Here is a 17,516-nt window from a genome sequence, read left to right as displayed (position 1 = left end):
ATTAACTGGCTAAAGCAAATCCGGAACGGAACGCATGTGAGTTGTGTTTAATCTTTCTGTTGAGAGTTTAAGCCTTTGTCCATCACGCATCAAAGTCATAATTGAATACACGCTGCTAATTTTTCAAACTTTCATTATACGCAACTTCACTTATTTTTCCGCTGTGGTAAGTCAGCAGTCCTTCCTTCCCGCTTCCCATTATTCATGGCCTCCAAAGGGTGAGTATAGTCTTTAAAAAAAAAAAAAGGTGATACTTTCTTTTTACACTCGTGTGGCGATTAAGAATGTAAACGTTTTTACGTATATCTGTTTTCCGTGACAATAATGTCGCCTAATAAATCGGTGGTCGATTAGTATGCCGGAATGAATTGTGTTCCACTTTTGGGGCTACATTGTAACACACATCTTGCAATGGTCATAGTGTCACAATGTACTCATTGTATGTAGTGCAATTACCAACCGGTACTACAAAGTACCTGAACAAGTCTGACAATGCCAATCCCCCAAATAAGCATTATCACAAAAGGCACAATATTTGCTGCAGCTCCTGTTTTGTATATCACACGATAGTGCCAGTGGGCCAATATTGCCCAGTTTGTAAATTCACCTTAGTATGCACTTGTGAAAGCAGTTGAGACAAAGCTTGAGCTGTTTCTATTTCCAGCTGAAGGTAAGCAAAGCTATAATATCTTGAGAGCCGCTGTTGAGCTTGTTTGCGTACTTTGCATGTTGATCTTACTAAAAGCCTCTCACACTGCCTTCATCTGCACACAAAACAGTGTACATAGCTTGAATACACACATTAATAACAACTGTAATGTCATTCTTTGTTGAGTGCTTTTAACAGGTTCACGCTGACCTTTTAACGTTTAAACTTCCTTCACAAACAACCGTCACCTGATACGCAAACAAATCTTTATTGACGGACCTCCCATCATCCTTTGAGAGAAGCTGAAAACAAGGACAAGCCATACACTCATCCCAAAAGTATTGGAATACTAAATAACACTGTCAACCTGCTTATTTTTTGTGGTGACATAAAAAAAAAGAATGCACTGTCAGACGAAAGATTAACATTTATATCTGGAGTCCGTACACAACTAGATAACATTTTGACCTGAACATGACATTTTTACCTGAACATGATATTTTTAGGTGAGGAAAAAATATAAAAAGTAAATATGACTTAATATGGCTTTCCAAATATTTTTCCCTGCAATTTTTAAATACTTTTGACCGAATGACTTCACCAAACTATTGAATTCTTCTTTTGTGCTGGTCTAACGTGCTTTCATTCCAGCCTCGTTAAATTGTTTGTTTTGAGTGAGTAATTCCTTTCAGTCTCCTTTGTATTGAGTAGAATGCATGTTCTGTAGGCTTTAAGTCTGAAAACTGACTTGACTGGTTGGAAACACAAGTGAAAAATGAACATTTTGAGTCAGGCATCTAGGTAATTTTAGTTATAGTGAACAAAACAAAACGTGACTGCAGACATGCACACTCCAGCAACTCCCCTGCCCCTCTTTCTCTTTTGATATTTTATTCGTTAACTGCAATTTAAAATGGCATCATCGCCCACTTACCCAGCAATACCACCTGCTGCCACAAGGCTTCACTGTGGCCTGCTTCTTTCTGAAGCCTCCAAACAAGACTTCTAGGCCAGGACAGGCTGACACATGGAGCACATCATTTCTCATTATCGTGTCTGCAGAATCAGTTTTGTCTGTGTTGCCACCTTAAATATTTGTTATCACTCATTTAACCACTGCGTGCAATGATGTAAAATAGTATCTGTTCTTCGCTTATCTTGCCAATTAAAGTTCAATATTTCTGACACTATTGAAAAAACAATGTTAACATCATGTACAGTGGATTATTTTCTGTTTGTATTTGTTGTTTGTATAGAGTCATAGTCTTTATGACTTTCACCTTGTTTGTGCTTTTTGAATATGTGTATCTTCATTTGTTTGGTATTGTGTGGTTTGCCTGTTTAAAACAAATAAGTAAATTCAAAATTAAATTTTAATTCAAATTCATGTATTATTTGTAATTAAACGACTTTGAGTTATCCATTTATAACAGGCTTATAAGAAATGTATTAAACACATGTCTTTACAAAGACAATTAATAGAAACAATAATGATTTTTTGGGAAAATACAAAACCACAACTCATTTCTTATTGAACTTCACCACAGTAAGTGATCATGTAATGAAATTGTCAAATTGAACATATTCATCATCCCAATATATTGAAAGCATCAACTGCTGTCATTAGGTGTGTTTTGGTCGAGCTAAATGTGATCTGAGAGCTGTCCTTTTTAAGACCCACTGCACTAACTTCTCCCTAGTCATCTCTCAGACAAATCCCCAGTCCTATTTGAGGCAAGGTCTGGGAGGCCAGCACTTTGAATGGAATATAAATGACATCATTATGTAATATTCAATCTGTTGCTGCTGCAATATCCTATCCCACAGATAGCAGCCCTCCCCTCCCGACCCTCGCTCCCTCCCTCCCACACTTCCTACCCACCCCATATGCTCTGGCCTTTCTGGTCGCTGGTTCTTTTTCATGAAGAATATTAAAGACTTATTAAATTAATCTGCGCCTGTTGGCGCATGTTATTGCATTGCAGAGATTTGTGAAGCGAATGGAGCCATTAGGCTGCACCCTAAGCTGATTTATTAAGGGGAGCAGGGATTCACCAAATAGATAACCTGTTTTATTTTGCATAACTGAACACTTTCACTCAAACCCGCTTAGGTCGCTCATATTTCCCTCCTTTTGTGCAAGTTGGATGGATGATGGATAAAGTGTTTCTTGCTTGTTTGTTTGTTTGTTTGTTTGTTTGTTTGTTTGTTTGTTTGTTTGTTTTCCCCCCTTATGTCCAGAGCCAAATCATATGACGGACATCTTCTTGCTCATACACCAATCAAAGAACCTCGACTTTTAAAGAAGTAAATTGGCGCAAACAGTCTTGATATCATTACTTTTGGAGTTCTTCAGCACGTGCTTGTGGCTTGGTATGCCAATGAGGGTGGTAAACAGAGGATGCTTAATCAGCGTCCTCTCAATTTATACGTGTGTTCTCTAACTGTAACCGAATCAGCACATTTAGAAGCATCTGAATCCAACCCAGGTGCATTACATGACTTAACAGAGTGTATGCCAGCAGTTTACATTTTTTGGAGGACGAGGTGAGGGGGCTCCTTTGGGTCAACGGTTTAGTGGATACCGTTTTTTTTTTTTTGTTAGTTTAAACCGGTCTGCTCTCAATTATTTCCGCAGAATTGCTTTACAGGTTCTACGCTAGATTAAACATTCATTATGCTAAATAGGGGCTTTTTTCTTTTTCATCTCGCTCCATAAATCCCTGTTAAATTTGGCTGGCAGGCTCCCCCAAAGCCACGCGAGGTGGTGCTCCGACCGCCTGGTTTGTTTTTGTTCTGGTGACGTGTTCATGTTTTCCTACCTTTGTGTCCTCTTGGTCCGGAACAGACAGCTTTTCAGAAAGGCTGAAAACCTGGAATTTAAAGAGTGTACAGGAAAAATAAACAAGTGTTTCTGTTGGCCTCATGGCAAGGGACCAATACCTATCAGTCCAAAATGAAATGGAATGAAAAGATATTTGTGTCTGGGTGTCCGGACAGTATGTTTTGAAAAAAGGAGGGCAGACGATGAAGAGGATAGAGGCTCCATTTCAAATATGACCCGCTTCCCTGAAAATATCTATTACCTAATATTTGTTTTTTTCTTTCTAAGTAAAACTTGACCTCTATGATTGCATATGTTGCGCCAAAGACCTCCTGGAAAATAAATTCAATAGTATTTGAAATTCCTGAGTGGATTGGCCCGAGCTGCCCAGAGTAAGCCCGTGTTTATTTGTTTTCAGATTGCAAGGGAGGGAGGGGAGCTAGGTTGTGTTGACACAGAAGGCATTTGCTTTGTCTTCTGTTCACATTATGAAGGGCTTCTTAGTGCAGATGGCCCGGAATAGAACAAACCTCAAGCAGCTGTGTACTCGTCTCGTCTCGTCTCGTCTCGTCTCCTAGACAAAAAGTCTTGTTTCTTTGCCAACTAATATGTTCTAGCATTTGCTACTATGGCATTATGTCTTATAGGTTTTTAGATCTCTAAACCTGTGTTTCATAAGTGCAGCCAACATTCCAGCCTGTGGCCTCAAGCTGTTGTAGTGGGGGGGGGGGGGTAAAAGTGTGCAGAATCGCACCAATCAAATGTGAAGCAGGTGTTTTCGAGAGGAACATCTGAAGACAAGTCAAACGTGAAAGCAATACTATCACTTCAAGCCTTCACGATCATATAATGAACTCCTGCAAGGCCCCGAGAAGCTATTCCGAGGTGGCAGTGGAGAAAGAAAAACAGGCATGTTGTGAGTGTGTGCAGCATTGGTAATGTAACACTTCCTTCTAATCAGTGAACAAAACCCAAATTAGTCAGTACAGGCAACGTAGAAACAACAATTAATAGTGCCCAAACGTTGGTGCTAGTGACAAGATCAACAACAATCATTGTGGACATGAGCTTGTTCTAGCTATGGCCAATGTCTGTGTAGTGGATCTCTAGAAAGCTCTCTGGGTTTTCTTTTGATAAGTGTAAATGACAGCTTTTATACTGTTTTTATATTTGATTGTGCATGCTATTTTATCTTTGTACGGCGTCCTTGAGTGCCTTGAAAGGCGCTTTACAAATAAAATGTGTTATTATTATTATGATTATTATCCTTATTATTATTAATTGTCTTGTAGGCAAAACTTCAATTAAAAACTGATCATTGGCATTAAGCAGTTATTCATTCAACATTATGAAAAATACTGCAGCCAAAATTGAAATAAATAATTGTAATTCCTTTCCGGGGTTGCAATTTCAAATTTTATGGATGCCCAAGAGAGCAATGGCAATCAAAAATGGGAAAGTGTCTTTGTTAAGGAATTTGTGATTGTGAATTTCATTAGATTGATCATCTGTCTGGTCAATATTCTTTGGTCTGTAATCTGTGGATGTACATGATGCTCTATTTGTCTTCTACTTGCAGAGCGGAGCGCTTCAATTTAACAGTGATTAACCTTTCACCGCAGTACTTTCAACTAAAAGATAATAGCCAATTATAGTCGCTGTTTTGTGTCATAACATCACTGTGGTTATTCTTCCAATAAAACTAAATCCTATATGAGGAATTACTCATTACTAATCTCCAAAAAAAAGCTCCAAGACACCATGAAATTATAACAGAAAAAAAAACAACAATAATCCCCTGAGGCCAAATTCAATTTTACACTCCATTATTGAACATGGTGTGGATACATCATATCAGAAATGCACAATGAACTGCCGGATCTGCTCCACAATTATTATTATTTTTACAAGCTGACAGGAGAATTGAACCTCATTGTTATTAAATCACAAGACTGTTTAGGTGGCATAAAACCAGAGAATTGCAGTTTTAACTTGGTCAGACATTTTAGTGAAGGAGCTTATAGTCTTTTTTTTTTTTTTTACACCACTTGTTCTCACGGGGCTCACATGTGAAGAGTGATACACCGCGGAATGAATGCCAGAAACTCACAAGACACATCAAAAGATACCTATGAACGATTTAGAGTCTTCAATTAACCAACTATGTGGGAGGAAGTTGGTTTACTGGAAGTAAAACCCAAGCAACATGTCATGCAGGAAGAACTAACCCAAGCTACACCTTACTTGGCTAACAATAAATATAGAGGAAAATGTCCTTCATTTGTATATTTATCAATAATATCACGAGCTATCGGTTCATTTTAAATGTATCTATTTCCGTACTTTTCTTTTTTTATATCTTGCACTGTATTTCATGTATTTAAAGATAATAATGGTTAAAATTTAAAACAATTCAAAAGATATAACTAAAAACTAACCATCACAAAAAATCCACAGCTATTATAACCTTGGTGACAAGTCATCATCATACTATTGTTGAGTCCTGACAGTGTCAAATTGACTGACATCGTGTTGTCTTTTTGTTCAATGTGTGAAAGCTCATCAGTCGCAACAGGCTCCTGGCAGGAGGAGGTGATGGAAATAGAAAATGGAGAATAATGGAGGAAAAAGTGCTCGTCCATTATGAAAATGAAGCCAAATGCTGCTCTACCTGCGAGCGTGCTTTGCTAATGGGGCTTGTGCAGTCGATTATCTTAATTGTTCCATTTACCATTTGCTGTTGGATATCTGGGAGTAGGGCCTGTAAAATCCGGAAGGAAGGTGAAGCACTCTCCATGATTGTAATTGTCACCAGACTTGTTAACATCCGGGTGGCCCTCAGGTTGGCGAGGGTAATCGCAGGTCATTGTGATAATGAGACGGGAATGGTGCTTTAGTGTTAATGGATCAGCACCTCTGATGAGATCACGCCTTTTGATCATCTGAAATTTAGCAATAGCTCCCTATCCTAGCTGCATATCATAGGATACACGGGTTCACCTCCAAAATACACTACATATGCAAAAGGACCTTGACTATTCCGAATGAAATCAAATAATTGCTCAATCTGCAGATCGACTAGAGTTTGCTGTACCACGGTTTGCTGTCAACCTAATTTTTTGTCCAACTCGTTTTTGTTTTCAAATCAGACTAGTGGAAACTTTTAAAAAGTGAAGACAATTTGCAATTTTTGTAATGACACATATATTTGATGCACAATTTGTCTTCACGGGCCACAGAAAATGATGTGGCGGGCCGTATCTGGCCCCCGGGCCTTGAGTTTGACACATGTTCTAGAGGATTAGAAACTAATAGCGGTCATAATGGGGAGAATGCTCGACAGGGCTCACTCAGGTTACACAGTTCCTGATGTTTCACGGGTGCAATGACCTAATTTGCCATGTTGTGGCACAGGAAAAAAAAAAAAAATATGCCGGACAGTGAAATTCCACCTGGACATATCATTGCAATGCCACTGCTTACAAAATGTACAAAATGAAATGATATTTCAAACAACAATCTCACAATAAATATATATATATTAATACATATTTTAATATGTCCAGTTAGTTAACTACTATACAAAACTACAATTATTAAGACAGCATGCATTTATTTGACGTTGACGATTGTACCACCTCTTCAAATAAGATGATTTTAAAAACCACAATAACTTTATCATTCACATGTTCTATTTAAGGACATTTTGTTCCGTTAACATTTGATCAATATAGAATTTACCCTCCTCAGCCATTGTCTCACTGGGTTTTTCAGGAAACAATATATTTCATATGCCTTGGACAGAAAGAGTGGAACAGTCGACAGCAATACAAAAAATAATTTCACCAAAAATTCACTTATCAGTGGTCAAAAACGGACCAATGCCGCTAGTGGCCTGTACTATATAACAAAAAGTAGTTATGGAGATCATCAGATCAAATAAAATAAAAATTCTGACAATATGTTATGTGCATCTCCACGAGTGTAAACATGGCATTCAGATTACTATTCGGTTTAATATGAGCTAAGTGACAAAATCCATCCATTTTTATCCATCTCAAGGGTGGCCATTTTCCTACTTACTGTGCCCTGAAAATGACATCACGGGGCTCAGCTTGCAAAAGTCACATGAGCAAACCCGGAAAACAGGTAAGCCACGATTGGTGGTTATCTAAGCCTTTAGGCACTGTGATGTCATTTTTAGTCCAAAGCAAGTGTGGTAGCTATGCTTGGAGGTGAGCCAGACTTTGATTTTCCAGTATGCCGCACTTGGAAGAAAAAGTCTGGACATACCTTGTATGGGTTAGTCACACTCGGATGTATGTAAGAATTGAGTTTATGTTGCCTCTGTTGGAGCAAACCAAGGAGCACCTGTATATGCTGATCCATCTTCACTTGCCGATTTGCTGTGTACTACCCCACACAGATCGCAGCAAGGATGCAGTTGTTGTGAAAGATGAGGAATTACAGCCACACAGTGGAAGATTATTTTTACCTGCTGTGCTATGATCTGCTGTCACCGTGAAGATGAAATCCCCGTCTCCGGCAGAAGCTCAGCTCCTGATTGCCAAAAGCCCCCGTGTTAGGACTTACTACGCTTGATGGAGTTGTTAGAAATGGACAGGAGAGCTCTGCTAACCCTCCTTCTCCTCACAGGACACCATTTTGGGCAACCTCATTTCTTGTCACCCGACTATTCGATATTGGTGAGAGATTTGAAGAAAGCAATTTACAACATCCGCCAATTCTATTTTACATTTCTGCCTTTGCCCCTCACTGTCTGTGCATGTAGCTATGTTATAATTTGAAACAAGTGGGGAGTGACTAACACGGAGGTCTGTAGAGAAGGTCAAGCACTTGCAGCAATTAAAGTCACTTGTCTGCCATATCAAGTGCTTGATGAGCTACATCGCAATAAAAAGCACAGTGAAATGCTTTTAACACTGCAGCCTTAGTCAAAGGGAAATAGACATTGTCTAGCTTTATCAAATGAGGTGTCATGGAAGAGTGGTTTGTACAGCCATCTCTCACAGAGATGTTCTGGGTTCAACTGTGTTTGCGTGTGGAGCTTGTATCTTCTCCTGGTTTGTGTGTCTCAGGTAATCTGAGTTTATTTCCCACAGTCCAGAAAAATTACAAGAAGCCGCCAAATTCATACGATAGGAGTTTATCCAATCATTTCTTAATTAATTTATTTTTTAAATTGTGACATAATTGCATGCCACACTGTTCTGTACAATAAGAGCAGTACAATTAAATTCCATTTACGTGCCCACATTCATTTCGCTAAGAAAGCATGTACTCCAAGCATAATGGCTAATGATTAACTTGAAAACAACTTCCCCGATTTTATTGTTTATTGTTTGCATCTTTTTTTCCCTTATATAAGTTCTGAACATTACTTTAAAATTCCCTGTTATCTTAAAGGTCATATCTTTTTTGATACAACTTTCTGCACAACATAATTGTTGATACAAGTCTCTACTGAAATATATATTCCGATACCAGTTTAGTACTCGGTTAGTTTACAACAACTTAACCTTAACATGTATTAAATCTAAGCGCTCTATATTTGTAGACAACGCACAAGGATTGCTGAGCGTGCATTTGCCGATATGTAGTGAAAATTTCGTGGCAGACAGTCAATCGAAGCCTCACGGCTACTCAGATGACATCTAACAGCAACTCACAGCTAGCTGATTGCTGCTCTAAGGCAACATATTTTATTTTGCAATATGTAAACGACGAGAATGAAACTCTCAGAAGCCGAGTATCATTATATAGTCTGAACCAATTGTGTCATCCTTAACGGGGCTGTGAATATTTTCCCAATAAGTAATCAGCATACTGGCCAATTTAATTCAGTTTCTTCTAATCAACCTAGTGGGAGAAAAAAACTAATTTAAGTATATTAAATCATCAAATAAGCTCAGGTAAAGCTAAAGTCGATTATGCTAGAAAATAATGTCAGTCTTTGGGGGGTGGCAATATTATCATTTATGGGAGCCACGGCAGCTCTGTGTACGAGCTGTTAAATTGTGGCCCACACATCAGCGCAATTAAACCCGTCAGAGGAATAGAGGCTTTCTGCTTCAATTCACAATGTTAATTAGCCGGCCGTGCTTTTTTTGAAATAAGTTATTGCAATGCTTTATCTTGCGCTCTGGCTGAGTGATTCTTGTAAAGACTGTAGCCTCGCGCTCTCTGCCTTCCTATCAGAGTCCACGTGTGGCTTTAACAAGCAAAAATAATTGCAAGGAAGTGTGTAACTAACTGATGATTTTCACATCGCATAAAACGTGTGGCTCTTTTAAAATGCAAAATGTCACCTTGTTTATTCGAAAAGCAGAAATACCATCTTGCAAAGCTTGTATTATTTTCAACCCAAGTACTTTATTTTTTCTTTATGATATCCTCATGCCTTTATAGTCGTGGTCAAAAGTTTGGGTTTTGAAAAAAAAAAAAATGCTGTTGTATTAAGAGTAACTCATTCAGATGGGGTTTGGTCCAATACTATTGAGGCAATAGTAGCTCCAATTCTTTATGACTAACCATGTTGCACCATTATATATACTAGACTCATGGCGGAGCAGCGGCTGCCATTAACACTCAATTAGCCCTGCCGTTTTTCTAAATATTACACCATTAGCCGCACTCTGCCTGCATGGCGCCCAGAGCTCTGTTTGAGCCAAGTGCTTTCTATTCTTGAATTCATTGCATATCCACAGGAAAGAACACTTGCGGGGAGCAGCTCTGGACTTTGATAAGACTAAAATCTGGCATGCATATTTCGCGACAATTAATCTACCCATTGAATAGCACGCATTTTTTTTTTAATAAAGATTTCGACAGGATATGAAGGACAGGTAGATAGGTAGGTGGGTAGGAAGGAAGGTAGGTACTTTATTGTTCCCAGGGGGAAATTCAGTTCCCAGCAGTATGAATTAATAATTAAATACATAACTGTGCTCTGCGCCCATAACAAAACCCGCCTTCCGCACCATTTTGTCCAGGACGGAGGCATCCCTCTTCTTGATGCTGGCCCCAAAGAAGAGGCCACTTGCCACAACAGAACGATAAAACTTCCACAGCATCACTTTGCAGACATTGAAGGATGTCGAGTGCCAGGAGGAAGTAGTCATTTCTTGCTCAGTGGGATCGGGTCTGTAGTAGGTTACAGAATGGTTGATATGTTGACAGCCAGTGCTATTCTCATTTCAAATTTACAGTAGAGTATATTGCATCCATTTTTTTTGCACTGACTTCAAATACAATCAGATTTACCATGCTAGAATTGTCCCCGTTATGAAAATAGACTGAAGTTAGTCAAGGGTGAAAATGTGAATTATTGTTTGTCTATATGTTATCTGTCATTGAGTGATGATACTAGTCCAAGGTATATCCTGCCCCTGACGACAAGCGGATGGATGAATGGAATAGTAGCAGTTATACTGCTTAAGTTCCCTTGAGCCAAGCGCCCAAATATTCTAGTGTGTCACTAATTATGTGCCGACAACGTTCAAACACAGATAGGTTTAGCACAAAAGTAGTGAGCAGAAAAGTCAGTAACTATTGGTCGATATACACTTGCAGCCTATACATCTTAAGCAATCAAATCAAAATTTGTAACCAAGGCAGTAACTGAGCGTCTTCTCGGGCTGTGTGACCAAATGTTCTTATGCCACGCTTCAAAATTTTATGTCATAAAGTAGTAAATTCATGATTGTTGTGTCATATTAGAATGTTGCAAGCAAATTAAGCAGTTGTTCCCTACTACAACTACGATAACAGTAACAAAGTTATTATTAAATTAATCTTTGAAATTTATAAAGGCTATTTCTGAATACCTTGCCAGGCAGAAAACCGAATATATGCTTCTGTTTTATTCTTAATACTATAAAGAGGTAACCATATAATTGGTCATGTCTTAAATAATTATTACATTTCTCAGTTAAGTGAAAAAATGTAAAGTGTAAAATGATTGTTAGTGCAGTCCAAAGCATTGAATATTGCCGCCGGCAGATGGCAGTACAAACAACGAATATTGGTCACTTGCAAAACTGCCTCCTTACCTTCACCTGTAATAGTGGAATAAATTTTGCAAGTAGTGTTTGGAAGCGTTTTGATTAAAAAAAAAAATATATATATATATTTTTATATATATATATATATATATATATATATATATATATATATATATATATATATATATATATATATATATATATATAGAGAGAGAGAGAGAGAGAGAGAGAGAGAGAGAGAGAGAGAGAGAGAGAGAGATTTGTGTTGCTCTATGTCCAAATACCCTTTTTCCCTTTTCAATGTCGATTCGTACGAGTCAAGGCTAGTGGAAAAATGAGCAGGTCGTTTTAGTGCAGAGCAACTACATGAGCAGCTTTCCACTTGAATACGAGACACTGATTAACCAGTTGGCAAGCATTTACGACCTGCTCCAGATGATGATAATGGCAGACCTATGGACAGTGAACTCAAAGACTGTAAACACTCAACCTGAGCGAAAACAAACTTGGGCTAATGTTTCACACGATCCAAAACAATTCCTCTTAATCCAGTCCTTCCACAAAATTTCAGGTTCCAGTCAGGGGAAGACTCACGGCAGAATGTTTGTCTGGCGTGATTTTCTTGACACTGAACTGTTTTCTTGTCAAACAAGTGAGTTTGCACGTGTCTTTACATTTGAACACCAACTTCTCCAGAAGAAGCTTGCAATGGAAACCATTTTTAATTACTGTGACTCACAAAACATGCCCACACCCCCACATGTGCACAGTTGCTCCAAACAAAGACAAACATTGAGAACGAAAACAATGACGAAATGTTTAACTTGTGCGAAAAGACGCCATCAGTCAACAACCCTCTCCTTCTCCTTTTTATCTGGACCACAACCGAGGGCTTCTGGCCTTATTGCCCAGACACCGTTCACCCACTGTTGTCCTAATACTAGTCAAACATTATTTTGAATAGCCAAACTCAATAGTGTTCAGCCCAGCAGTGTAAATATTAGTCGAGCAAACAGAGAGGCTGGAGTTGCTATGCGTGTATCTGTGTACCAAATGGCGTTTCTCTGTCAACTACTTCTGCAGAGTACACAGCAGCAACAATAAAGCTGGTGGAGGCAGCACAACCGAAAGGGCGCAAGAAACAAAGAAAAAAAGGAATTCAGGCTCTTTCTAGCCAGAGGTGCTTTCTTGTTTGACAAAGAACGACATGCCATCTATTATTAGTGCTTCTGTGACTGCTACCACCACCAAAAATTCTCGCTACTTTCTAGCCTATGTTCCTCAACGCGACAATTCAGGTCAGCTGTTTTGTTTATTCATCTACCCAGTCAACTCTTTGCTAATGAGCTAACGTCTCTGCTTTGAACTCCACATATTCTGACAACGGTGTCCCCAAAATATGCTTTGACCACCCCATCCCAGATAATTGACTTTTGGATGATGTTTTCGATTTAGGCCAAATAACATTTCCACCCGTCCCAACATATGAGTGAACCCGGGTCCATCGTTCCAGTCCTCCCGGAATGTTTCAAATTTGTACATTTCTCGCCCAACTCTTCACACTCTCACCTGACAGGCGACCTTCCGTGTATTGTTGTAATGCAACCTATCAGGTCAGTGATGACAAAAAGACAATTGGCGACAGAATTAAAAGGCTGTTCTCTCTGTCTGCCATCATTGTACGGAATGTGCGAAGGAGGGTGGCAGGGACCACATTCTGTGTGGTCCACATTTCCAAAGAGAATAGCAGATGCCAGTGGGATCATTGTAATGCTGCGTGGGCCTGTGGTGTGGAGCTGACGCTGAGAGATAATTGCATCTCAAAGGGACAGCTCTGGAATTGTCTTCATCCACCGGTGCCAGCTACCTAGCTGTCCATCATATATATTGTATGAACTACTTGATGACTGACATTCTCGGAGGACAACCGAAGGCTATTAGCGGTGTATGCGGAGAGTGGCTGCGCAAATTCAGAATTTCACACCAAGTGCGATACACTGTCAAAATAAGGCTTGTTTTTCTTCACTTCCGTGCCCATTATCATCCTTCATCCCCTCCTCTTCCTCCTCCCGTGTGTTCTAATCTCACTTCACACTTGCTGGCTCTGACATATGAGCATGTTTCCCCTGAGAGAACAGAGTGAAGCTTGAGTGACGGGCGGAAGCTTATAGTGTAGGAGGTGGACTGAGCCTTTTTTTTAAGACAAACGCCTCTCCTATTTGAGACACGCGGAAAGGCAGCCAGTGGCGGAGTGTCAACTGGCAGCGAATTGAGTATCCTCCAAACCCTTGAATGGTGAATCATTATGGCCATTTAGGGTCCTTTTAGTTCTCTCTTCCACGTGTGCATGTGTGTGTATATATATATATATTTCTTTTTTTTAATATTTAAAAATTTATTTCAAAACTAGCTATTCATCAGTTTGTTGTGTAACCTATGCTATATATAATATACAATGTTGACAGTCATAATGGCCATCCAAGGGAAAATATGCGGCCCGCGACAAAAATGAGTTTGACATGCCTGAGCTAGAGTTAGTTAGTTAGTTAGTTAGTTAGTTAGTTAGTTAGTTAGTTTGTTTGTTTGTTTGTTTGTTTGTTTGTTTGTTTCATCCACGTTATTTTACCTATTCAAACTTGGCAACGTATAATAGACCAAGAAATCCAATGAAATAAAGTAGGTCAAATGTAAAAAAACTTTTTTAGGTCAAATGGATGACATTTTTCTACTGTTCCCATGTGCTGGATTCAATGAATTACTCCTTCCTGGAAAGGTGTCTTTCATATATTGGGTCATTCTCCCTGGGAGTCTGGTCTTATGATTTTGTTTTCATTGCATGGTTCGTTTAAAATTGAATTTTAGGCCCTTATTTCCTTTTCAAATTAAGGGAAGTCAAGAAAATGTCAGCATGTGCCTCTCATATGCTTTCAATTACTCTGCGATTAGCCCATTGTTTTGATAGATTTGAACAGCCATTGTAAAAACAACCAGTTAGTCTATTCTAAAGGCTTTGTATAGATTTACTGCAACAGTGACCTATTCCTGACCACATACTTGCTATTTATTAGTTGACTCCCAATCAAATCTTGTGGCCCATAAAGATAGATGTCAGGTTGCTTTTATAAGGCACTGAAAAACTGGATTCGATTCACATTGCTCAAAAAATTAAAACATAAGATTATATTGTAAAAAAATGTCTTGTATGTATTTATGGTAAATTTACAAAAGTATCTGACTGTTTTTAGAATCATTTAAAAATATTGTTCCACATTCAGCCTGGTTTGGTTAACAAGAATAGTAGATTACTGTAATTTATCAGCATTAAAGTATGAATAGCTGTAAATTACTGTTGTTGGAACAGTATCTCACTGTATTAAGAAAGGAGAATTCCTTCAAATATTCATCCCCCATGTAAATTAACAATTAATGCTTGGTTAAGAACAAACTGTAATTCAACAATAGGCACCATGCACATTCCTATCTCCACTATTTCACTGAGAATACAAGACAGCCTCGACACAAAGATTGGGAACACCAGATAGTATGGCGGGTTATCGGATGCATTTTTACACTTTAAATCACAAGAAGGTACAAAATTTAAGTGAAATACAAGAGACCTCAAGCCATGGAGCTGTCGTGGCTCAAGAGGTAGAGTGGGCCGTCTGGTAACTGAAGTGTCTGCTCTTGGATTCCTGCTCTGTAAGAATAAGTATCATTTTGGCAGTATAATGTATATTTCACAGAGTGTGAATGTTTGAGTACATGAATATCCATATGGATGCTTTGTTTGACACAAAACCACCATATAAATCTCACGTATTGTTATTAAATAGCAATTATAGTGTTTAAATGAATAACATTCGATGTGGTGTAAAATTACCACACCACCCACTATTATGCTAAAGTAATTGCCTACATTTTAAGTCAGATTCAATACTAGATGGTTAAAATCAATTATAGTAGATGCATTGTAAAAATACAGCAAATTACTGGCGCTCTTGCTGCCAGTAATTTGTTATTCAGTAATTTGTTATTTTACCAAGAAATTCTTAACAGTTTACGAAACTACAGTATATGGGGCTATCATCACAGCAAAGTTGTACTCAGTGTTCTATGAAATATAATTTTCTGATAATGGATACATAACTGTCCAAAGACCTGGACTGAAAGTCATTCATTTTTTTGACAATGCTGGCAAATGTGTTATGGAGTAATACTTGTAGGTGTACTACCTGAGTGTATTAAATCACACGACCGTCTCTCGTCAACACCATTAGAGTACAGCTTTGAAAAATCGCAATGTATATTGAAATTAAAATATTGAATTTAGTATAGATAGATGGCAGGTGGATTAGGGCGGCAAAACTTTCGGTGCCAGCTGCCACCCCTTGCCACCCTGTAGAAATGCCTATGCCAAGTATACTAAACTGCGTATAACCAAAGCCACAATTTCCTCAGCATAAAATAAACTCTGACATCACCTTGAAAGTAAAACTTTAAAGATTGAATGGAATATATAGAAAGATAGCTGGCATCCAGATCTCAGTGGATTATTGATAATCCCTCCTCTAGAACCTGATCTTGTTTGGATGAGAAAGCTGACAGGGTGAGTAAGAAATTGATTTGTCACTGTAAAATGATCTCTTCCCTAAATGAGACATAAATTCTGTCTGTGGGTGGGCCTGGTGAAGTGAGACCAAGGTTCAGTCAAGGATTAATTTGAGAGTGTGAAACAGCAATAGTGACAAACTGAAAGGTGAGTGACTCTGATTGCATCACTGATTGGAGTGTTGATACAACTGTGGAGAATATTTTGGTTGTAGTTGAATGTTGTCAACTTATTACATCATCGACATCATTACGAGAAGCACCCACTTAGTTTTTTTAAAGGAAGAACTCAACCCCCCCCCCCCAAAAAAATCTTTATAATAATTAGTTATATGTGCCCCCACTAATCTAAATGCAGCATTCTGATTAATATTGCATTTGGAATACAAATTCAGCAGCAAAATTTATATTTTTTTATCCATGTCAGCGGCCGGCCATTTTGCCACTTGCTGTCGACTGAAAATGATATCACAGTTTCTTGATCACAAGTCACAACCAATCACAATTCAGCTTCAGAAAATTGGTGAACTGTGATTGGTTGTGACATGAGACCGGCAACTGTGATGTCATTTTCAGTCGACAGCAAGTGGCAAAATAGTGGTGGATTCTGCCTATTTAATTTATATTCCACAAAATGAAATATTAATCACAACACTGTGTGATGCGCAGAACATATTATGACAAAGAAAATTTTAGGGGTTGACTTTCTCTTTAAGGATCATTTCTTTAGTAAAATAGCACTTAAGGTTTTACATTTCACAATAAATATAGAGAATTCCTTCACTGATTGTGCCATATGTTAATAAAATCATGATTTCTTTTGTTGTTTTTACCAGTAGATAGTTTATACCATCTAGATTATTTTTTGCTCAGTCGTAAACCAACCACCAACTATACCCTCCTACAGCGATACTCCAGATAAATAGGTGCTTAAAAAGTGGGACTGTAGTGGTCTGATATTTTCTGGACAATGGAAAGGGAGAAAAAATGAAAGTTAAACTGAACCGTACTGCTTGGTAGAGACAAGTCTCTCTCTTCTCTCTGACCCTGGCTAGGATCAGTGGTAAAGAAAATGGATGGATGGTAATCGTCTCACTCTTTCACCCTGTCTAACCCTATTTCATACGCTTCTGGGCTTTAGCTCCACTTTCCTAAGCTCATCACAGTTTGTCACATCGTTTTGGGGTCAGTTGGTTCAGACGCTCAAAGCAGGAACCCACCGCAGGTTCTAAAACCAGATGTGACAGACATATTAAATTGAGTGATCTGGATTGCCCAACTCCCTTTCATCACTGTGGCCACACAATGATGTCTTGCCTAGTCGGTGGAAAGAGGCCTTAAGGACAAGAGTGTCTTATTTTTTCCCTGTGATCCGCCAGGTGATTTATTTGGTGTTTTGTTTTTTCATATT

The sequence above is a fragment of the Syngnathus leptorhynchus genome, chromosome 3, assembly GCF_054491065.1.
Source record: "Syngnathus leptorhynchus isolate UIUO chromosome 3, UIUO_Slep, whole genome shotgun sequence".
In the NCBI taxonomy this organism is placed as follows: Eukaryota; Metazoa; Chordata; class Actinopteri; order Syngnathiformes; family Syngnathidae; genus Syngnathus; species Syngnathus leptorhynchus.
The sequence above is the reverse complement of the archived record's forward strand: the minus strand, read 5'-3'. Positions refer to the sequence as shown.